The sequence below is a fragment of the Macrobrachium nipponense genome, chromosome 29 (assembly GCF_015104395.2).
Source record: "Macrobrachium nipponense isolate FS-2020 chromosome 29, ASM1510439v2, whole genome shotgun sequence".
Taxonomy (NCBI): Eukaryota; Metazoa; Arthropoda; class Malacostraca; order Decapoda; family Palaemonidae; genus Macrobrachium; species Macrobrachium nipponense.
The window spans coordinates 10,780,236-10,804,671 of record NC_061092.1 but is presented as its reverse complement, the minus strand read 5'-3'; the positions used below and the strand labels follow the sequence as shown (position 1 = coordinate 10,804,671).

General features: G+C 37.8%; 1 pseudogene; it reads left to right on the top strand.

Moving 5' to 3' along the window:
* Positions 1-20,502, top strand: part of LOC135206120 (prolyl endopeptidase FAP-like) — a 195,576-nt pseudogene extending 175,074 nt beyond the window's left edge.
* The last annotated feature ends 3,934 nt before the right edge of the window (positions 20,503-24,436 follow it).

Sequence of the window (24,436 nt, the reverse complement as noted above, 5' to 3'; positions counted from 1 at the left end):
CAAACCATTCTCTGACATTATCCTTCCAAAATATGTTTCTACAAACTATATTTGTAAATATTCCTTGTCATTCTGCTACGTCATCTCTCGTGAATATTTTTTTTTTACAAACTAGATTTGTAGGTGTTCCATGTCATTCCCTTACATCTTTCCGAAATGCTTTTGTCGAAGTATATTTGTTAATATTTTTGGAAAAACTACATTTGGAAGTCAGTTTATTCAAAGGCGTGTGACTGTGCTTGTAATTGTAAATATAATATGATGAGAATAAATGCCATCTTACAGGTGTTTCTTTAGTTGAGATAAATTCTATCTTTTATTTGCAGGGTCGGTTATACACTAAAACGGCAGAATACAGCATATATGACGTCGAGACTGAGTAAGGATTTGAAATCAAATTTTTGTTATCCTTCATGTAATTCATGATAGATTTATGTATCCCATATTGCAATGTGAATGAAACTGCCAGTGCAACAAGCTTGTCTTTTTGAAAGGTTAGGTTTAAAGTTTGAATGACATGAAATATATATTGAAATTATCATTTTAGAATTTATAGGGAATCTGACCCCAGTATTCTTTTATTTTATTTATTTTTTTATTATTATTAAAGCGAAGGTCACGAGCATTTTCGATTATTAGGTTAAAAGCGATTCGGGGTCATTTCTCAGATTAATGATAGACTATTATTCTGCCAAATCTGACACAAAAATATGCACATTTCACTTCAATTTCTGCACCATAATTAGGCTAAGACATTAAACTTCCTTTTAATGATAATAGGTCTGACCTATTTTAACTTGATTTGCGATTGCTTTGTGATTCATTGAAGTTTGAGAACCAAGAGTACTTATTGCTGTCCAGTGATTTATACTTACATTCGTAATTAGGTTAAGATATTAGATTTGCTGTTGAGAGAGATTCTGTCCTATTTTGTCGGAATTGAAATTATTAGTGATTATTCAATTTGTCATCAGAGTAACATTATTAATAACCAGATTCCGAACCATAATTAAACTTAAACACTGAACTTGATATGAAAAACGAATGTCATCCTATTTGCTAGATTATGAATGGAATGCTGGTGTAAGCATTTAAGTGTTAGTATGTTGTTATCCATTACCTGCATAATTATCTTGAAAATAAAAAAAAAATAAAAACACCTCTTTCCTATACTTACCAGATTGATTTCCGACCCTACCTTTTTTTTTTTTCTTTTTTTTTCTTTTTTTGACGACTCTCTGCCATGATTTTTTGATCCACGGTAAATGGTTCGTCTCCTTCAGCCACTATTACCCGCTGAAAATCTTCCGTAGCGAAGTGGGCCAACCAAGATACCAACACGCAGCCTGGATCGGGAGGAAGCCTCCGCCCTCGTCGTCGTCAGCGAAAACAACGTCTACTACCTCCCCTCGCCCGGCGCCACCCACCACCCTCACAAACGACGCCAAGCCTAACCTGTTCTTCAACGGCGTACCGGATCTCCTCTACGAAGGTGAGCCAGGCATTCCACTGAGGGGTGAGAGATGTGTGTTTCTGGTGGTAGAAGTCACGTAAAGCTGTTGGTTGGTCCCGTTGCTGAATAACCTATGGTTCCATGCAACGTAAAAACACCATACAAACAAACAAACAAACAAACCCCGTAGGGGAGGGTAGCGCTGTCAGTGCACCTTGCGCCGCGTGCTGTAGGCATTGCGCAAGGTTGGTCGCGGCGTCCCTTCGGCTGCTAGCTGGTGCCTCTTTCATTTTACTGTACCTCCATTCAATTCTCTTTCTACCCTCTGACTTTCCACTCTCTCTATCACTTGTCTCACAGTGCAACCTCGTTGAGGTTTTCCTCCCGTTACACCTTTCAAGCCTTTTACTCTCACTTTTCCCTTCAACGCTGAATGACCTCATGGGTCCCGGCACTTGACCTTTGGCTTAGATTTTATATCCAGGTAAGAGTTCTTGTGAAAGACTCCATGCAAAGGGGCTGATGATATACTGGCTGTCATATTACTAAATGTGTTCTATATGCTTTAGCAGAATAGCATCCTAAAATGAGACTATTTTAGCAGTGACCACATTCTTTCAGTGTTAATTACAGTGACCTTGTTTTCTTTGTGTCAGTTGAAATAACCATATTTTCGCCACGTCAATTACAGTGACCAAATTTTCCCAGTTTTAATTGCAGTGACCTCATTTTCTCCATATTAATTACTGTGACCCAGTTTTCTCAATCTGAATTGCAGTGACCTCATTTTCTCAATGTTCATTACAGTGACTCCTATTTTCTCTGTGTTAAATACAGTGACCCAAGTTTGGTCAGCTGAATTACAGTGAGTTACAGTGATGCCCATTTCCTCCAGATCAATTACAGTGACCTTAGTTTCTCAGTGTCAGTTAAAGTGACCTTGTTTTCTCCGTGTCATTTACTTTGGCCCCATTTCCTCCAGGTCAGTTACAATAACCTTATTTTCTCAGTGTCAAGTGACCCTATTTTTCCCCGTGTCATTTACTTTGGCCCCCAGAAAAGTGACCTTATCTTCACCACATTAACTGCAGTGACCCAATTTTCCCAATTTGAATGACAGTGACCCCCATACTCTCCGCAGAAATATTAGCGCAGGGCCACGCCGTCTGGCCCAGTCCCCTGGGCGACTTCATCGCTGTAGCCTCCTTCAACGACTCCGGCGTGAGGGAGTTGCCGGTGCTCCAGTACTCCGACAACCTCTACCCAACCGTCCATATACTCAGATACCCAACGGTGAGATGCGAAGGGAACCTGAAGTCATTCGGGCGTCCTGAAGTTTATGCAAAGATATTTGTGCATGTTTGTACGTATGTCTATTTGTTTTTGGTGGATATTCTGTTAAGTAACCTACTGGAGTAATTCTCTCGGGATGAGAGTATAGCTGAAGCCCCTTACCCATCCTGTATGTTTGTACGTGTGTATGCATATTTGTATATTTGTTTTTGGTGGATATTCTGTAAAGTAACCTACCGGAGTAATTCTCTTGGGGTGAGAGTATGGCCTAAGCCCCTGAGCCATCCTGACAGCGGCCCAACGCAGTAGTGGACTGACCACCAGTCACCTAATACCCTGCTTAGGTCAACAGAGGCGAAATGGATTTTTCTGTAAACGGGTATAAATACCCTAAACCATTCTGCCCTACGGCGGGACCGATCTCGAGTTTTTCGCTGACGATGCAATGTCGAAAAACTGTAATTATTATTATTATTATTATTATTATTATTATTATTATTATTATTATTATTATTATTATTATTATTATTATTATTATTATTATTATTATTTAATGGACAGACGAACGTATGTCGAAAAACTGTATTTTATTATTATTTTTATTATTATTATTATTATTATTATTATTATTATTATTATGATTATTATTAATTAATTATTAAAAAGTTATTATTTTTATTATTATTATTATAGAAGCCTGAAGGGTCACTAACCTGCATACGTGAAACTGGCATTAAAAGGAATGTTTATCTATGTGAGATTACAGAAGTAAACAACTAATAAACAAAGACTTGTTTACTCTTGTGTTGGCGGTCCGATTCATCAGTTACTCTGTTTGCCTCATGATGATGTTATTCATTTTTCTCGTTTAGTTGACCTAATTCTTTTATTGCCTCTGTTTTTCTCCTCTTGTTATCTATTTTCATCGTTTTAATGAAGCCGATTTGAAAATGGCCGTTCATGCTCTCATTTGAGGTTAATAAAGTATTTCCCCCCAACTTCTGGTCTAGATATTATTGCTCATGAGGTTCATCAAGTATTTTCCCCACCTATTGGTCTAGATATTATTGCTTATGAGGTTCATCAAGAATTTTCCCCAACTTCTGGTCTAGATATTATTGCTCATGAGGTTCATAAAGTATTTTCCCCACCTATTGGTCTAGATATTATTGCTTATGAGTTCATCAAGATTTTTCCCAACTTCATGGTCTAGATATTTAGTCTTATGAGGTTCATAACGTATTTTCCCTAAAACCTTTGGTCGAGTATTATTGCTCATAGAGTTCATCAAGTATTTTCCACCTATTGTTCTAAAAGGATATTTTAGGCCCCTTTATTGAGTTTCCATAAAGTATTTTCCCCACCTATTGGTCTAGATATTATTGCTTATGAGGTTCATAAAGGATTTTCCCCACCTATTGGTCTAGATATTATTGCTCATTTTCTTCATGAGGAAGATTTTGTCAACGAAATCATTTTTTTTTATATATAGATATCGTGACCTATTTTCCTCAAGAATGCTGCACTGACTCATTACTTGTCACCTCATTTTCCTCATGAAGGATGAAATTATCCGAGAATGAGCCCCCTTAATTTTTGTCGTGAATTACCTCTTTATTTTCCTCATGGAGGGCCAAGTATCTCATGAATTACCTCCTTAATTTTCCTCACGGAGGGCCAGCTAATTCATGAATGACCTGCTTTATTTTCCTCATGGCAGACCAACTAATTCATGAATTACCTCCTTAATTTTCCTCATGGAGGGCCAACTATCTCATGAATTACCTCTTTATTTTCCTCATGGAAGGCCAACTAATTCATGAATTACCTCCTTAATTTTTCTGATGGAGGACCAACTAATTATTGTTTGCCTCCTTATATTCCTCATGTACAACAAAATTTCTCATGAATTACCTCCTTAATTTTCCTGATGGAGGACCAACTAATTTTTGTTTACCTCCTTATATTCCTCATGTACAACAAAATTTCTCATGAATTACCTCCTTAATTTGCCTCATGGAGGACCAACTAACTCATGAATTACCTCTTTATTTTCCTCTAGGAGACCCTACTAACTCTTTGTTTACCTGGGCAGGTAAGCACCCACATCCCGGAGGTGGCCGTCTGGATCTACGACATGACCGCGAAGTCCTTCCAGAAGAGGACGAGACTGGTCCCTCCGTCCCCGATAACAGAGTAAGTGGGCCACTTTTTGCCTTTTATATATTCTCAATTTTTTTCCAGCCATTTAATGACTCTTTCTCCTCTTTTGTCCTCTCTCGATTTGTTTTTAGTTTCATGATCTTTCCTCTTGTCCTTCCTATTGGTAATTTAAGAGTACTTCAAGCATACAGTCAGGACTCATAAACTTAATAAATGTGTATTTTCTCTTAAGTTTTTTTTTTAACTTCTAGTGGGAAGAGGACTTTTCCTACAGTCGAAGTATACATGGATTATATTGTGGTTTATTCATAAGGTATACACTTCTCATGGGGGCCTTCTAGTTGTTGCACACACATACACTTTCCTGCTATGTATGTTTGTATGTATCCATACGTACAACCTCACTTCACATTGTGGCCACACTTCCATGATGGGTGAATGGTAGAACTACATCTGTCAAAATGTGTTATTCCACGCTACTGCATTTCTTGTCATTTTCACTGAAACAAAACTCACATATGAGTAGGTAGAAAAAAAAAGTCTGTTCATTCAGAACCAATTTTTCCTCATCAAATTCTATGGACAATTTTTTCATTAATCAAATGAAAGATAGCAAGAGGGTCTGCCCGTTCTCTTCTCCTTCTGCTTTATTTCATCCTTTCTTCTTCTGTAGTCTTTGTGAATGTATCTGTCGGCTTAAGAACAGGCTTACTAAGTTGTTATAGAGAGCAAGAGGGGATGCCCCATTCTCTTCCATTCTGTTGCATTTCACTTCTCCGCCCCTGTACCTCTTTGACTGACTAGATTCCACTCTGTCTCTCTTCGGTGGGGTGGGGGCCGGCGACTGGCTCTATCCTATCCCAGTCAAGCCAAACCAAATATATATATACTATTCTGAAGCCTGACTGGACTATTGTTTTCCATCATGTCTAGTGACTCGTCTCCAACGTTAGCCGGAGGGCTCCCGCGAATCTAGAAGGCGCTAGAAATGGGTGAGATCTAGGTGTGTTTGTTTTATGGTCCAGAGAGATGTCTTAGTAATGGTCGATGTTGATAAAAGTTATTTAAAAAAAAAATTTATTTTTTTTGAGCTCCTTGCTAGCTTCCTTTACTTTCTGTCCTTTCTTTCTTACTTTCTTTGTTTTTGTTTGTTGTCCTTGCTGTCATGTTCAGTCAGTAGATCTGTCCGTGTTGGTGACTATGATATATATATATATTATATATTTTTTGTGCTTGCCTATCCCGGCTCTGCATCGATGTTGTTGTTTTTTTTATCATTGTTTTACTTAATTGTCTTAATTTTGGTGTTGCTCGTTCTTGTTCTAACTCCTCTATTTTTCTGTTTTTTTTTTATTTATTTATTTTAATGTTTACCAGTGCCGTGGAAATTGCCCCGTTTTGCATTGATTTGAGACGACGCTCGTGTTTTAAATAGAAAATCTTTTGAAACGAAAATTCGTGTGGAGTGACTGAAGAGATAAAGAGAAAACGTTGCTTTAAGAGAAAGAGAGATAGATTCGTATTATTGCAAATAGAAACCTTTTTATCAGCAGAAAAAGCGGGAAATAATTGAGAAGAGAAAAAATATTAAGAACAATAAATAATCATATTATAAATGGTGTCGTGAGAAAACGTCGTATGAAGTCGATTTGAAAGAGAAAGAGAAAAATTTGTAATAAGAGACGAAGAGAGAACTCGTGAGAGTAAAAATCATTAACGTAATTATAAAAAGATTACATGGAAATTTAATTCTAAAGTTAAATGAATTCATAAAAAAAACATTGGTGACATGAGCATGTACTTCTTTGTATTCATTATTTCTCAAAATATGTCCGAGCTATTTAGCAGATTTTCATCCAAGTTGTAGATAATATGACTATTAGTTCAGGCGTTTTCTCAATTCCAGTGTTATGCAATTAATTTGCAGCGATCATATCTTTGGACCCATTAATCACATTTAGACCTTAAGTAAGTCCAAATTAATTTCTTTGATCGACAGTATTAAGCGAAAATATGAATGTGTAATTTTACCTAAATCTGGGCATGTTGATAAAATGGCATTTAACCCATTAGTCAGTTCGTAGGCATTTCTTTGACCAACAGTAATTGTGTAAGGTAGCTCGTTTTCTATTGGACGCTTTTAATGTACCTATAGATTCCGTGTTTAAAATCTCATTCCTGCTCCCTGTTCTGATATTGTCTTCTCTTTTTTCCGTAGTATTTTGGACATTTTTCAAAGATCCCTTGCTAAGGTTCGAACCTGCTTCGGCGCCAAGGTTCGAACGCCTGCTTCTTCGGCCTGTTCTTGTTGTGTTTGGTGATGAGAACCGTTGTTTTTGTTGTTGTCGTTGTTATTGTTGTTCTCTGAGCTTGAATAGTTGTGTATGGCCAGTGTAAAGTTGTTGCTGATATGCATATTTGACTGGTTACTGTAGTTTTTGACCTTTGATGTTAGCTGGGGCGTATAATGTTAAGAGTTTTTCGTAGTGACTTTGTGATTTTGATTTTCCAAGTGTTCTTACGAGTTCAGAAATTGATGACTTTATTTGTATGTGGTGTACACCCAGAAGGATTATGTATGACCAATCTAGCTGCCTTGCTTAGGCCGTTGGTTTTGTAAATTTCTTTGCCTACATTTAACAGAAGAACATTCTTCATGCAATTAATTTAATCTAATTTTTTACATTGCTATACGTCTTTAACCTTCCAGCATTATTGGTAATAGTTCAAGGGCAGCAAGGCATTTTTGATCAGTCGCTGAATAAGTCAAATATCAAAATTAAAATTTGATTAGAGGATATTTGGTAGTCTACAAAGGACCACAAAGCCATAGTACTATTGTGACTGTTTCGTGGCGCTGGATGGTTATGAAGAAATGGTAGTTTTGTGACTGTTTTAAAGCCTTCCTCAGACGAAGTTCCAACGCTTTTGAGGTGCTGTTGAGTACTCAAGGAAATCATTTCATCTTCGAGTCCCCGAATGAACATTTGACATTCATTTCGAAAATGTAAAGGATCTCCTCACAGTCACCTCTGGAGAACTAAAAGCGAAGGCATTACGTACCTCTGGAGAACTAAAAGCGAGGGCATTACGTACCTCTGGAGAACTAAAAGCGAGGGCATTACGTACCTCTGGAGAACTAAAAGCGAGGGCATTACTTTCTTCTGGAGAACTAAAAGCGAGGGCATTACGTACCTCTGGAGAACTAAAAGCGAGGGCATTACGTACCTCTGGAGAACTAAAAGCGAGGGCATTACGTACCTCTGGAGAACTAAAAGCGAGGGCATTACGTACCTCTGGAGAACTAAAAGCGAGGACATTGCGTATCTCTCTTATTTTCAACATTATTAAATTCATTTCAGATTCTTGTTCCACATTTCCAAACGAAAGCAAAACGTTACCAAGAATTTTTTTCCTGTTAATAAAAGGAAAGCTTTAGATTTCATTTATTCGTTAATATTGACCTTTAAATCACTGGTTTACTCCTGAAAAGGGGGGTCCATATGCAGGTGGCAACTTGGTTTGAATTGATTTATTGGTCGTTTCTTTACTATCTTTTCGTCAGTATCAGTTATTTAGGCATTTTTTCTTTTATTTATTTCCAGAGCGGAGATGATGTTGATTTTTTCATGACTTTAGTGGCTATTACTTTTTAGGTTATCTTTGTGTTCACGTTTCCTCTATTGTCTTCCGGTTGTAGGTGACAAAATGACAAAAAACGAGAGGCTCACCATATGGTATCAGGTGGAAGGTCGAATATTAATATTATAAAGCCATGAAAATGTTCTTGGGCGTTGCAAAGTTTGCAAAAATAAAAAATGGTTTAGAATTACATTTATATCTTTTTTGTTAGATATCCTGATATTGTATTCCTGTTAGAATTCTAATTTTGATAGAAATATACCAGTGTTGTTACAGAATTAAATAAAGATCTTTAGCCTGTATCAGAAATTCAGGATAGAAGATAATTTCCTATGAGGCATTCCAGCCTTATAACCCATCCACTTGTAACCCACCCAGAATTAGAATATGAAATTGACACTAAGCTCTTTGGGAGGTGTATAAGAACTTTTTAAATGCGAATACATATCTACATATAATAAATCTCTATTTGTAATTGATATATATATATATATATATATATATATATATATATATATATATATATATATATATATATATATTCATACGTATAAATGCATATACATAATGTATGTAGATATTCAATATTATTAAGTAACATTATTCTCGCATCGATAGAGTCATCTGTCAGCAGTTAGTCTTAAGCTTAACAATTTACCTCCTTTGATGGCCGAAACTCTTCTCTGCTACGCCCACGTAGGTCCCATTACCTCATCAACGTGGGCTGGGCGAACACGACGGTGGTGTGGGCGTCTTGGGCCTCCAGGGACCAGAGCATCGCCGTCTTGGCCACCTGCGAATCCCCGAAGTGGAACTGTTCTTTGGTACGTCCTCCCTCTTGTGTCTTTGAGATATTGGTCTAAAGTTCGCCTTAAGAAAGTTGTTTAGGATTTTAATGTAGTTTGCTTTGATTAATGATATTTTTCACCAAACACCGACTGTGTTCTGCCTCTAACGGTGATTAAGATTGTGGTATTATTATTGTTATTTTTTTTTTTATCACAGTCCTCCAATTCGACTGGGAGGTACTTATAGAGTGGGGTTCCGGGTTGCATCCTGCCGCCTCTTCCTCCTCCTCCTCCTCCTCCATATTATTATTATTATGCAACTGTTTGGTTTCAGCCGTTTATTGTTATAACTTCTTATCCCGTGTACTAATATTAAGTTTGTGTACTATCATGTTTGTGCATTGTTTATCTCAGTGTGTGACACTGAGCTGAAACAAGGGATGTTATTATTATTATTATTATTATTATTATTATTATTATTATTATTATTATTATTATTATTATTTGCGCATGCTGGAAACAGACCTTTCAAACATGTTTTATTGAAAATAATGGCAGAATTTACAGAGTTGATTGTATACAAGTCATTAGAAGAATTGAGAGAATTTTTGTATATAATAAATTCTGTAAATTCTGCCAGTATTTTCAATAAAAAGATATTATTATTATTATTATTTTATTATTATTATTTTATTATTATTATTATTATTATTTTTTATTATTATTATTATTATTATTATTATTATTATTATTATTATTATTATTATTATTATTATTATTATTTTATTATTATTCCTCCACTTTCTCTCAGGTGCACGTGAATCACAAGGAAGGTGGGGTGTCTCCCGTGGTTAGATCTGTGGTGTGGGCAGGTGGCTGGGCCATGTTCCCGTGGTCAGTAAGAACGCTTTCTGGGGCATGGCATAATCATGTGGCCTTGGTGGGTGCCAGGGAGGGCAGACACGCCCCTCTGACCCTAGAGGACTATCACGTCACCCGAGTTCTTGGATACGACGTAGGAAAAAATTTAGTCTATTTCAAAGGCTCAGGTGACTATTTTTCCCGTTTCTGCTGCTTTCGTGATCTGTATTTTCCTCTCAGTAAGCCAATTCTGATGCTTTGTTAATCTGTATTTTGCGTTCAGTAAGCCAATACTGATGCTTTGTTGATCTGTATTTTGCGTTCAGTAAGCCAATTCTGATGCTTTGTTAATCTGTATTTTGCGTTCAGTAAGCCAATTCTGATGCTTTGTTAATCTGTATTTTGCGTTCAGTAAGCCAATTCTGATGCTTTGTTGATCTGTATTTTGCGTTCAGTAAGCCATTCTGACGCTTTCTGATCTGTAATTTTTGCGTTCATTTTGTAGCCAATTCTGACGCTTTTCTTGGGATCTGTTTTTAAAGGGGGGCGGGGAGGTTCAGTAAAGCCAATTCTGACGCTTTCTTGATCTGTATTTTGCGTTCAGTAAGCCAATTCTGATGCTTTCTTGATCTGTATTTTGCGTTCAGTAAGCCAATTCCGTTCTTATCTTGGTCTGTATTTTGCGTTCAGTAAGCCAATTCTGTTCCTATCTTGATCTGTATTTCGCCTTCAGTAAGGCCAATTAAATTCTTTTCTTGGTCTGTATTTTGCCTTCAGTAAGCCAAGGCCCACTTTTTGAAGAAGCAAAATATGTTCAGATATTGAGGAGGCCCTCTCCTCCAGTGATAGAAAGTGCCATGACTCCATCCTGGCTTTCCAGAGCTGGCCAACGGCGCTGGGAAGCAGCAGGTGTACAGCGTCTCAACGTCGAACGAGACAGTGGACTGCCTCACCTGCCATCTGGGATGTCCTTTCGTCACCGTCTCCATCAATTCTCTCCTCACACACGTGGCTGTCGCCTGCAAGGGTCCCAAGCCCCCATCCTCGCATCTCGTGCCTTTAAAAGACCATAATTCCACTCGCGTTTTACACAGCCAAGAGAAATTGAGGTTAGTAGTGAAAGAACATTGGTTGAAGAATATGATTCACTTGAATGACTTTCGTGTTAGATTTTCAGGCGTTATGTAGAGACTAGATGTTGAATTCGCCAAAATTCTGATACACTTTCGGCCGAAATATACTAGACTCGATTGTGCTACCTGTATACAATAGAGCTGAACCTACTCTATTTTTTTCTTACTCTGTTCCCCTCGGCAGAAAGAATTTGGGTGAGCTAGCACTGGGTCAAGTTCTGTCCCTCGACTTGGCCCTTTCTCCAACCCTTCACGCTGCTGTCACCCTCACACTTCCTCCAGGGTGGTTGCCTGAGGATGACACGCTACTCTACCCGCTCATAGTCCAGATGTAAGTTATCCTAAGAGGACTTCGTCACCCTGTATACTGCTGTATAATATAACTTTAGTCACTTGTAAGGATATTGTAACTGGACGCTTCTGTGTTTTTCTGCTTCTTCAGGATTGGACCAGGTGAGCAAGATGTGGAAGAGCCCTTATGGCATTTGGGGTTTCGGCAGTATCTGGCGTCGGGGCATCAAGTTGCCCACGCGAAAGTCTTGCTCTGGGGCAGCGACCCATCCACCAGAACATCAGTCCACAGTCTGGCTGAATACCAAGCTAGAGTTATACAGTAAGGAATTTTGAATTCTTGTAAGGTTTGAGTAGCTTTGAAAAGACATACAGAAGGTGATGTTAGTTATCTTTAGAACTTTTACTCCTCGAGTTGATGATGATGTATATCTGAAGTGTTTTGATCATAGTGAAGCAATTGCAAAACTTTCCTTTAAGAGGACTTTTTTGATAAGAACAATATCTTTTGATAATCTCTGGTGACCCTTAAAATATCAAGGAAAGTTCCTTAATGCTGTGATTGGTTAAGAAGGCAACAAAACAGAACAAAAAGAAAAAAGTAAAAAAAAGAATAATAAAGCTAATCCTCTCCAGTAAGTAGAAAAGCTAAAAGAAAGTCAAATTTCAGCTAAAATTTGGTCCCGCAGGAAAATGTTGGAGGAGTTCGACTACCTGGACCACAACAACGTCGGGTTGTGGGGTTGGGGGTCAGGGGCATCCCTGGCCTTAGATGCTGCTGCTTTGGCGCCAGAACTGCTGAAGTGTGTGGCTGCAGTCAACCCGGTTGTTGACTGGCGCGCTCATGGTAAGGAACTAATATTGTTTATATTGAGCCTCTGTACATGGAATTCCATGCAGAATTCCATGTTCCATGGACCTGTGTATTTAGTTACAGCTGCTCGTGAATAACTGCAAGACGACATTTCATTTTCGTGAGGTCCTCGGGAAACCAAGGAGTTCTCACGTTGCGACGCCATTTTGCTGAAATGGATCAGTGATTTAATGAATCAGGCTGGTCTCCTATGATTATATCGTGAAGTCGTTTATGGCCGCTTAATTGGAGAGTATAGTAAACTCTCTATTGCAACTGACAGCAATCCAGCAAAATTCATTTGTAGAGTTATTGTAAATCATTTTAATTTTAGTGGCATTTAAAGAAATTTAGAAGTGATAAGGGGCCGTCTAATTGAATAAATATTCTATGGAGACACTTAAACTTGATCTGCGTAATGAATGTTGCATGGAATCACTAAGGCTTGGGTGAACTTTCATTAGCAAATAGCGAAGAGGAAATGTTCGTGTTATCTTGCAGTTATGAGCTGCTGTCTTCAATTAAATATTTACCTTGAAAATTGGTAAACATACTATAAAAAGATAATAAGTAGATTTGGCAAAAAAAAAGGATGCATATACCTGTAAGTACAATACACAGAAGCACCAAGTATCGTAGCATACCCATTTGTAAAAAAGAAAAAAAAACACTAAGCATTAGATCTCAGTAACTGATAGCTAAAGCTACATGAATAAATTCCGTCACTAAATAGTAAGTGTAACTGTTAGCTTAAATAAGCAGTTAAACATAAAGCGTTATCAGTTTAACTATACAGTAGCTATAAATCACCCACTTATACTTTACGGATAGTAAAAAAAAATTATTTCACTTCGACGCAGAGTATGATAGGGACATTTTTAAGCAGACTTTTAAGGTACGTTGAATGTCATAGATTATTGGCAGTGGAGAATGACATTCATTCAAGGAAATGCTCTTCCACTGCATCGAATCACTTCTAGGGTCGTTCTGGGCCGAGCGACTTCTAGGAGCGGAGAACAGCACCGACGCCGGGAGACGGTACGAAGACAGTGACCTGACTCGTCTGGCGCCGCGTCTTGGCGCCAATCGAGTGCTCCTCGCTCACGGCACCAGAGATCCCACTGCCCACCATGCCTTCCTCCTTGCTCATGCCCTCATAAACGAGAGGAATTATTTCACGCATGTGGTGAGTATTCGCGGGTATGTGAGAGGTAAACAGTCACTCTTCTTCTTCTGCTCTCCCCAAGGGGAGATGCTGTGACCTCATTAAATGTTGCTGCCATTTGCTATACGGTCGATGTTTACTGCTATTGATGATATATTATGGTCTCAGATGAGAATCCTAATTGTAGAGGTGCACTATACATTTCCTGTACTTCATATGAAGTAGCGTTGTCTTACACATTCGATAAGCAAGGCTTGTCCCTCATGGTAATGGTGACAAATTTAGAATGTAGCGAAGAGTTTGACCAACTCCAGATGGAGTAAATACAGAGCTAAGACGAAAACAAAGACTGCAACTTTTTACTGTCAATCTCTTCTTTCATCAGAACCGGAGTGGTTAAGCTGAGTCAATTGGTTGGTGTGTAACAAACGCAAACGATAACTACAAAGACTTATTTTCCTTATATTTTGGGGGACCGTTGTCTTTAAAATCCAGACTAAGATCAGTCAACATCCTGGCGATCGCTGCCTATTGTCGTTCAAAATCTTCACATTATTGAATATGCTCCAGCATCAAGTTTTAATGTTCCTTTTTACTTGACAGTGAAAGAAAAAGCGTCGTTGCAGTTGTGAAAGCATTTGATGGTCTGCTAATGAAGAGCAGTTCCTAATTTCATGGCTTTCTTTCAGCAAGGTTGTCAGTGCCGCATGTATTTGTGATCCTCAGTAAGAGGTACATAGGCAATAATGTATCATTGTGTTTCAGATGCAGTTCACATATTATCGTAGTGCCAAAATACTTCCTCAATTTGCTATTGAGATTATTACCTCTGTAGGGAGAATCAGGTCCAGGAGTAATTCGTTCTATATATATATATTATATATATATATATATATTATATTAATAATATATATTAATTTATAAATATAATATATATAATATGGTATATTATATATATGTTTATATATATATATTATATATACACATATTTATACATGTATACATATATATACGTATATATATGTGTGTATACATATGTATGTATACTGTGAAAAGGTGGCAAGTTAACAAGTGAGTATGATAGGCTATTTGTATGGTATTTCAGGAAGAGAAGAAGTCAAATAGGCAGTTGATTTACCTAAAGAACAGGCCATAAAATAAACTTAGTCTTACCTCCATCCAAACCATTTTTAATGCTTTAGACATGGGGACGTTTCTTTATATGCATTTGTGATTCGTGGGACCTTTATATACCGTATTTTATTCGCCTTTTTTCGGTAATATTAATACCTGGGGTAGAGCAATTGGGCCACATGTTACAATATGCCTCAAATTGTTTTCGAAATACGGTTTTGGACACTTTCGAAATCCTCTCAGAAAAGATGGTCGCAACCTTCATATTTACCAAGACGCGCCTACTCGTCATCCGTGTTATTTGAGAGTCTTACCTCCTAAGCTGTCCAACTTATCTAGTTTAATCTTACCTTCATTAAAAAACAATTCCCTTAAACTTTGCTAATGTTTAATTGCTCCTGACCCCTTTGAAAATTATGACTGTCTGTAAGTGATTTTTGAAACTGCGTCGTGCTGATATCAGGTACATTATGTACCGACTTATGTTCTTGTTTAAGATTTTATAGTAAAACTTGGAGTTTTTTACCCGTAGACTATCTTGGTTACACATACAAAATACATACTTATATGGATACGTATTCCATTTAATACGCCAATATAATCACGCCTAATTACACATACAAAAGACAAACGTATGTGGATACGTATTCCATTTCATATGCCAAAATAATCACGCCTAATTACCCATACAGAAGACATATATGGATACGCGTTCCATTCTGTATGCTAAAATAGTCACGCCACATTTTATTTATTTCAAAATGAGAGAATGCCCTCCAATCGAAATACAGTAGATCCTCTGAAATAGCTCTTCTGTTCCCTCGCCAATTTGAGAGCGCGCGCGTGAGATCATGTGTTGGCGTGCGTGCTGAAACGCAAAGGTTTTTTTTTTTTTCTTACATTTGCATATACAGAGCCATGTTGGTAAAGTGAAATGATGCTGCTTGTTAACTTAAGAGACATAAAATAGTTCACATGTCGTGTTCCACCCTCTTTCATCTTATTAAAAGCTCTTCTCTCTCTCTCTCTCTCTCTCTCTCTCTCTCTCTCTCTCTCTCTCTCTCTCTCTCTCTCTCTTTCATTTTCTAATGTGCCTTTTACACGCTCCGTCAGGGCCATAATACAATACATCCTGTTATTTCAGTCTACAAACAGTCACGCTCTGAAGTAAGTTGAATTAATTTGAGTTTATTTACGTCACTGTCGCTATTATTCGTTTCTCAAGTACTTTGCTAATCCTCGAGTTTAATATTTTGCTGTTTATTAAGATTTTTTATGAAATATTTATGTGAATTATATATTCCATTATTACTAGCATGGCAGCTACTATACTATTAATGAAAGACATAATTTAGATTCGTATTTCATAAGAAAGTCTTAAAAAAAACATTCCTGTGATGTTATTTTTAATTTGAACACAAAACGTTACTTTCGTTTTATGTTACGCTAACCGTTCTTCCTTTTTGTTTTCTTTATTTACCGCCATTTCTCATTTCTAACCTTTTTAAGTTTCCCGCCAGTTTTAAGTTCCCGCCCCCTTTTGGTAGGTGTACACGGACATTTCGTACCCTCTGATCAGCGTGAGACCCCACTTCCACGCCGTGCTGGAGGACTTTATTCTAGGGAGTCCTTGCGTCCAGTCCCCGCTCCGGAAGAAGAGAAATATGGTTGAGATGTGACGGAGACGCCGCAGGGGTACTGAGTTCCGTAGGGCCAAGCCACTGGCTTAACGATACAGTGTTACTTGAAGCGCTGCCTGAATGCTCCGGCTCCTGCTACCACTGACAGCGAGCAGCCTCTGAGTAACTCTTTCCAATGTGATGCTGTTCCTTCAGAGTCATTTTTATCAATTATCTTCTTTTCATGCACTTGAACGAGGCCACACACTTTTCTTTTTCATGTCGTCGTTTCTTCCACTTGAACGAGGCCACAAACTGAAGGATATGTATTACTTTTCGTTTCTTTCACTTGAACGAATCCACAAACAAAGTTATATGAATAACTTGTCTTCATTTCTTTCACTTGAGCGAGGCCACAAATCAAAGTATATATATATATATATATAACTTGTCTACGTGTCTTTCACTTGAACGAGGCCACAAACCAAAGCATATTTATAACTTATGTTCGCTTCTTTCACTTGAACGAGGCCATGAACCGAAGTATATAACTTGTCTTCGTTTTGTCAATTGAACGAGGCCATAAATCAAAGCATATTTATAACTTGTCTTCGTTTTTGTCAATTGAACGAGGCCACAAACCAAAGTATATTTATAACATGTCTTTGCTTTCTTTACTTGAACGAGGCCATGAACCGAAGTATAAACTTGTCTTCGTTTTTGTCAATTGAACGAGACCACAAACCAAAGAATATTTATAACTTTTCTTCGTTTCTCTCACCTGAACGAGGCCACAAACTCTGGTCTCCGGAAGCGTGCTGCTGTCAGGTAAAAGGAACTGGGGCATAGCGAGAACGAAGCTGTATATTGTATGTTGTGGATTTAGAATGCAAATGACACCAAATGGGGCCACGCCCCCTGTGGTTGTTTGAACACTATTGTTTTTTTTTTTTTTCTACTGTTGTCGGCTGACCAACTAGATGTTCCAGTATCTAGAAGTGTGGACTTTTCCTGCTCCGTGGTTTTTTTTTCTTTTTCTATGTGATCTTTTGAAATAGAAACCAGGCCCCTTTTTTAGAAGTGCCTATGTACTAAGATCTCCCCCATCTTTTTAGGAATGCCCATCTTTTTAGGAATGCGTCTGTCATCCCGAAGGTTCTGTCTTATGATTCTGTACTGTACTGTACTGTATTAACGTGTATTCTGTCTTTTCCATAAAAAAAGATATTCACTGGTTTAGTGAACCACAACAGTGATTTATAGACTCACCTTGTATGGCAGTGCTCTTCACCCTATCCTAAAATAGTTCAAATATTGAAAGATGTTTAAAAAAAAAGTAGCATATATCGAAGAGGACACGTTTTACTGTGCACGAGTAGCAAGTTTTGAGAAAGTACTAGTAGAATATAAATCACTAAAATTGACTAACATAAATATTCACTTTTCTAATGTGTTCTAGCCAGGTTAAACATTTAAGGTTTTAAACTTAAAATGTCGCGAGTGAAATCCTTTAAATGATGGAATAACTTGAAATTTTAAGTAGCTGGTGAATTTTTAAGTGCAGCTAAAACTGTTTTACTTAAATTAAATCTCTTAAAGATGGCTCTCTTAAAGCTCTTAGATAAACTAGATTTGTTTGCTTAATTTCCTTGCTAAGATTTACATGCAAAGTAATTCATTAATAGCCATTGAGAGTAGGCATTCTTCCATTCATGGGTTAACATTATATTGTCATCACCACAACCTCTCTAGGTTACTAATCTGGCTCCCGTTGGGGGATAGTGCCGTCAGTGCACCTCACGGGGTGCACTGTAAACATTACTAAAGGTTCTTTGCAGCCTCCCTTCGGCCCCTAGTTGCAACCCCTTTCAGTCCTTGTACTGTACCTTCATTCATATTATCTTTCTTCATCTTGCTGTCCAACCTCTCCTAACAATTATTTCCAAGTGCAACTGGAAGGTTTTCCTCCTGTTACACCTTTCAAACTTACCTACTCTCAACTTCCTTTCCAGCACTGAAAGACCTCATATATCCATTCCATTCCTTACCAATCTGCAATTAAAAATCAATATGTCCGTGGATTGATCCCTAAAATACATTACTAATTTCTATGTTCACCCTTTTTTTTCAGTCGTGCATACACAGACAGCACAGTATTTCCAGTTAAGATCAGGAAAACTGAAATTCAAAATATTCTAATATATAGTTATTGCACATCAGTATGAAATACACAAAGTACACGTGTAGAGAGACACAGACACGTTTTTATTAAACATGAATATATTCATGTACAGACAGGCACTCTTCTCCATACATATACAGATGTATTCATATTTTTATCAATATGCTTTTCATCTGCTCTTTTAGCTAAATGCCCTCTTTCCTCATACTGTGTCGTCGGTGTAATCTAGATATAAGTAAATAGTAAAGCTGAGCAGAAAACTGTAAAACGACCGAATTGGTATTGACACCAAGGTCTAGACCTTGCTTGGCACAGTATCCAAAGAATGTGATATCTGTTATCATTTTGAGTTTGTTTACTCTAGAATATTTTCATTTAGAAAGTTATTGCAGTTTCAGCTTAGTGTTTCAGTGCCCCCGTCACATTCGCATCTGTACTCATCATATTCATCTTTTAACAACCCATATTCATGGCGTAATTGAGGTTACTGAACCTTCCCCCTCAGAGCACCAGGTGTTACCGAGCTCCTTCACTCCCCAACAGGTCTACACAGACGACGACTACATGCTGGACCTCAACCGCTTCCACTTGGTGAACGCCTTCAAGAGTTTCTTCTTCAACATCCTCCACGATCCCCTGGTCTACGAGATGGAGAACCAGTGAAGAAGCCCCTAGCTCTGGATACTGACGCAGTCACGAATGATAAAATCTTTTCCTAAGAATCTCGCCGGGGGGGCGTGTTTCCCCTGCAGATGTTTTGAAGGCTGCCCTCCCACCCTCCCACCGAGAACTCGAAAAGGGACGCGTGCGTGTGAAATGGTGCTATAACAATCTCTCTCTACTTGGGAACTGGTCCCTCGCTGGAAGTCGCGCGCCTCTTGGTTATCCAGGTACTGGAAAACGAAAAGAAACAAAGCTCCTGACGAAGGGTGTTCGGGAAAGCATTGTGAAAAATGCACTTCTGGTGATATGAGGCTGACGAAGAGGCTAGGCAGCCCACTGGCTATAAAGGTGAGTTTACACTAGGCTTCACCCCACGCTGCAAGCGTAAGACTCATCACCAACTCCTCCCAAATTCTTGTTAGCCCCGCTACTGGACTGCTCATCAAGAGTCACGCCACACCACTAACTCACCCTAATGATCATTCTAGTAGGCAGGGGCTAACAAGAATTTGGGAGGATTTGGTGATGAGTCTTACGCATGCAGCGTGGGGTGAAGCCTAGTGTAAACTCACCTTAAGATGACTAAAACCAGGGCGGTCACGACTAGATGAGCGTGATGGAATACATTACGACGCCCTCTCTCTCTCTCTCTCTCTCTCTCTCTCTCTCTCTCTCTCTCTCTCTGTCATGCCTTAATAAGATGAAACTTCTGAAGCTGATGATGAGACCACGAAACTCCTTCGGGTCTGTTGAAGTTGATAATGATAGTTCGTTGTTATGGATTTATTTCTGTTGATTCGAGAATTTTATAAATATATATATAAATATATAATCTATATTTTCTAGAATAGACTCATTAAGACATGGAAACTAGTTCTAGTGTCGTTCTCCAAGGGACGACTTCCAAGTATTAGCTTAGGGACTGGTTTGACTAGGCTGGAGTCGTTTCTGTTCAGTTAGACACTGCGCCCCGACGTCGAGGTCGACCTTCAGTTCGGAAAAGGTTGTTTACCAAAACACTTTCTCGTTTTGTAGAGAGCAAAGGAAGGTTTTCATTATGTGCATATATTATATATACGTATATATATGTATATACCATACATACACACGCGCGCACACACACACACATACATATATATATATATATATATATATATATATATATATATATATATATGCATATATATATTGTATGATCAACCTTGACAGCATAAAATTGCATATACATGCAAGTGCACTGCATGTATAAAGAAAATTATTCATATTATATTTACAATTTATACATACACAAACATAATTATATATACAGTATATATAAATGTCCTTATATATACATATATATAATATATATATATATATATATATATATATATATATATATATATATGCATCCATATTTCATAAGTCATTCATTTCAAATACTGGTTAAGTGTCTCCATTCAGGGACTAGCTTTATAGCAAAGGTTTTTGTACAGTGTTATACGCGGTGACTTTCGTCATATGAATTATAATAATTCACAAATGTATAAACCATCTCTTTCTTAAACCTTACATTCGCTTTAGAATCAATTACGTCATCATTGTACAGAAGCATTCTTTGACGACGTGTACATATTTTCTACAATTTTTTTTTTCTTTTTTGCGTTTTGACGTAAGTGATTTTAATGAACTTAGTCAATAGGAGCCTCTCTCTTCTCTCTCTCTCTCTCTCTCTCTCTCTCTCTCTCTCCTCTCTCTCGCTCTCTCTCTCTCTCTCTCTCTCTCTCTCTCACTCACTTGTATTTGCTCATGTTATGTAGTTTAGCGACTTCGTAAGACTATCTGGGAGGATCATGGAATTGTATGACCAGCTTCTTATGAACGCTTGTCCTCCGTCAGTGTACGTTTATTATTATTATTATTATTATTATTATTATTATTATTATTATTATTATTATTATTATTATTATTATTATTACTACATTAGACATTTTCCCGTCGGAGGAAGTGGACCCAGAAGAATGCCAACTGCCCATGACATTTCTTGCTGGTCACCCACCCAAGTATGGATCTGCCCAAATGATGCCCAACTTAGCTGATCCGACGACCAACGAATTCGTGCCGCTATGCAATTTTTTTTCCCCCACTCGGAAATGGCTTAATTGGGTTATTTTTTCTTCACGGCCCCCTACCCACTAACCGCTTCCCTCCCCCGAAAAACAAACACCCCCCCCATCTCCCACCACCCCCGACCCTTAAAAAAAGACGAAGTTATTCGAAATAGCAAAAGGAATTCAAGACAAACTAGAAGATGCGTAAAAAGAAAACTTCATAGTGTCTATTCCGAGTAAACCACCCCACTATCGCCCCAATACCCTCCCCTCCCCTCTCTTCCCACAGTGAAAATCATGAGGCCTGCCCCTTCCCTTCCCCCCACCCCCTTCCATTCATCCGCACTGATTCATAGCGACTTCCAAACTCCTTCCAGAGGTTCTTTCCAAAATTGATCTGGTCCTGTACATATGCCTAGTAATACATGCACACTTCAGTTGTGGCATTATGCATACGAGGTTTGTATGTCAGTATGTATGTGTATATGTGTCGTACATACTCATATACATGGTCACACATGAAAGAACAGTTTATATATAATATACATATATATAAATTTCTATATGTATACATATGTATTACACTTTTACGAGCTTATGTAACCTGACCAAAAGTACATGACGAATACATTCTGCATACATAAACATACTTATGCCTTCTAAATACTGAAATCACTCACATAAAACATACATCCCTGTTTTGATATGTACGCGTAAAGAATGTATATATATATATATATATGACTGGTAAAAGTGTTCTGTAACAACAGAATTCCATCTAATAAAAGGAGCCCATAAAAACACCAAAATGTAGAGAGAAAAGTACTATATTTCAGAGACTGCTGTCTCTCTCTTCAGGTATATGAATGAGAAAAGTTTACAGAAAAGGTGGTATTTATACCAAGAGATTCGTCCACAAGTAAGCCAATTTAGGTCACCCCCGCTGATAATCTTCCTTTAATCTTCTTAAGCGTTGGTTGAATGAACACTGCGTCGACGATGTCGGATGTCCAATTCCCTTTTGAGATGTTCATTACCTGCTTCTCTTTTATTAAGGCCGATTCCATCATTTGACTCTTGTACCGGCAGTTGCTGCTATAAATTACACGTGACATATTCCAGTTTATTCTATGGTTATGTTCATTTATATGATTGAAAATAGCCGAGTTCTGTTGTCCATACCTAACTGACCGTTTGTGTTGTATTAATCTCTGGGGAAGTGATTTACCTGTAAATCCGATGTAAGATTGGTCACAGTCCTGGCATGGGATCTCATATACCCCAGAGTCTTTGGGCGATGTCTTTTGTTGGACGTTAATCAGGGATTTGGCTAAGGTATTTGGGTAGGTAAATGCAAAAGGGTTGGATTTCCCAAGGGTGTGAGTTACTCTCTTAATCGTCTCCAGGTGGGAATTTTTATTTTATTGTTGGGTGTGTCTCTGGTCTTGTCTTTAGGGGGTCGGTAGAAAATTACGTTTGCTTTTTGAATTGCTTTCTCAATTATATGGTCAGGATACTTTAAAGATGAAAGTTGCTTGCGAATTAGTTCAAATTCTTTTTCCAGGAAATCTGGGGAACAAATTCGTAAGGCTCTTAAGAATAGGTTGCTAGCTAGACCTATCTTGATGGTATTGTCATGATAGCTAAAATAGTGAATATATGAAAGTGAGAACGTTTGGTTTTCTGTATATGGTAAATTTGTATTCTGTCGTGTCTCTGATTATTAAAACATCAAGAAAAGGAATTTTGTTGTCTGTTTCCCATTCAACTTTAAATTTGATGCTGGGCACTAATGCGTTTAATTTTGAGAGGAATTCATTAAAATTACCCCACTTATTATCCCAAAATGTTAGTATGTCATCCACGTATCTCATCCACAGCATGTTTTTGGGTTTTATTGCATTTATTACTGTAGTTTCAAAGTATTCCATGTACAGATTGGCTAAAATAGGACTTAAAGGACTACCCATACTACACCCGAATTTTTGCTTGTAGAATGATTCCCCGAATGAAAATACGTTATTAGATGCACATAATTCAACTAACTTTATTATTTTGTCAAGTGCCAAAGGGAAATGATCTGAATAGGGGGATAATTTTTCCCTTAAAAACTGAAGAACGTCCTGTACTGGTACTTTTGTGAATAGGGAGTCTACGTCAAGGCTTAAAAGTTTTATGTTGTGAAGTGGTATATGTGCTTCTCTGAATTTGTGACAAAAGTCTTCCGAATGTTTGATGTGACTGGGAGAAAAAGTGCCTAAAAAAGGAGAAAGGAGGCCAGCTAACCATTTAGAAATTTTGTAATTGAAAGCTCCGGCGCATGAAACGATGGGTCTGAATGGAAGATTGTCTTTGTGAGTTTTGGGAAGACCATAAAAGTAGGGTAATTTAGGATTAATTACTTTAAATTTCTCTAATAGTTCAATACTCTTTTTGTCTTGGCCAATTAATCTTACTTTCCGAAAAAATTCTGTGGGAACGTTCTGGAGGGGATTTTTCGTCAGTTTTTCGTAAGTATTTGTGTCGCTAAGGAGCTGGTTGATTTTGTCGAGGTAGAAGTCTTTGTCCATTATTACAATTTTGCCGTCTTTGTCGGATCTACTTATTATAACATCTAACTTTTTTAGCGAGTGGATGGCTATCATGAATCTGCGGGGAACAGGATATTTCTTATGAAGGTCAGTTAAAGCATTTAGTAACACTCCTTTTAAACATATCTCTTCACGGCTGTAGTTTTTGTCAGATATGAATTTATCAAAAGCCACTATGAAGTCTAGGTTGTTTTTGCGGTCTGGCATTAGGGCAAAGGATAAGCCTAAATTTAAAACTAAATGTTGATTTAGGCTTATCCTTTGCCCTAATGCCAGACCGCAAAAACAACCTAGACTTCATAGTGGCTTTTGATAAATTCATATCTGACAAAAACTACAGCCGTGAAGAGATATGTTTAAAAGGAGTGTTACTAAATGCTTTAACTGACCTTCATAAGAAATATCCTGTTCCCCGCAGATTCATGATAGCCATCCACTCGCTAAAAAAGTTAGATGTTATAATAAGTAGATCCGACAAAGACGGCAAAATTGTAATAATGGACAAAGACTTCTAC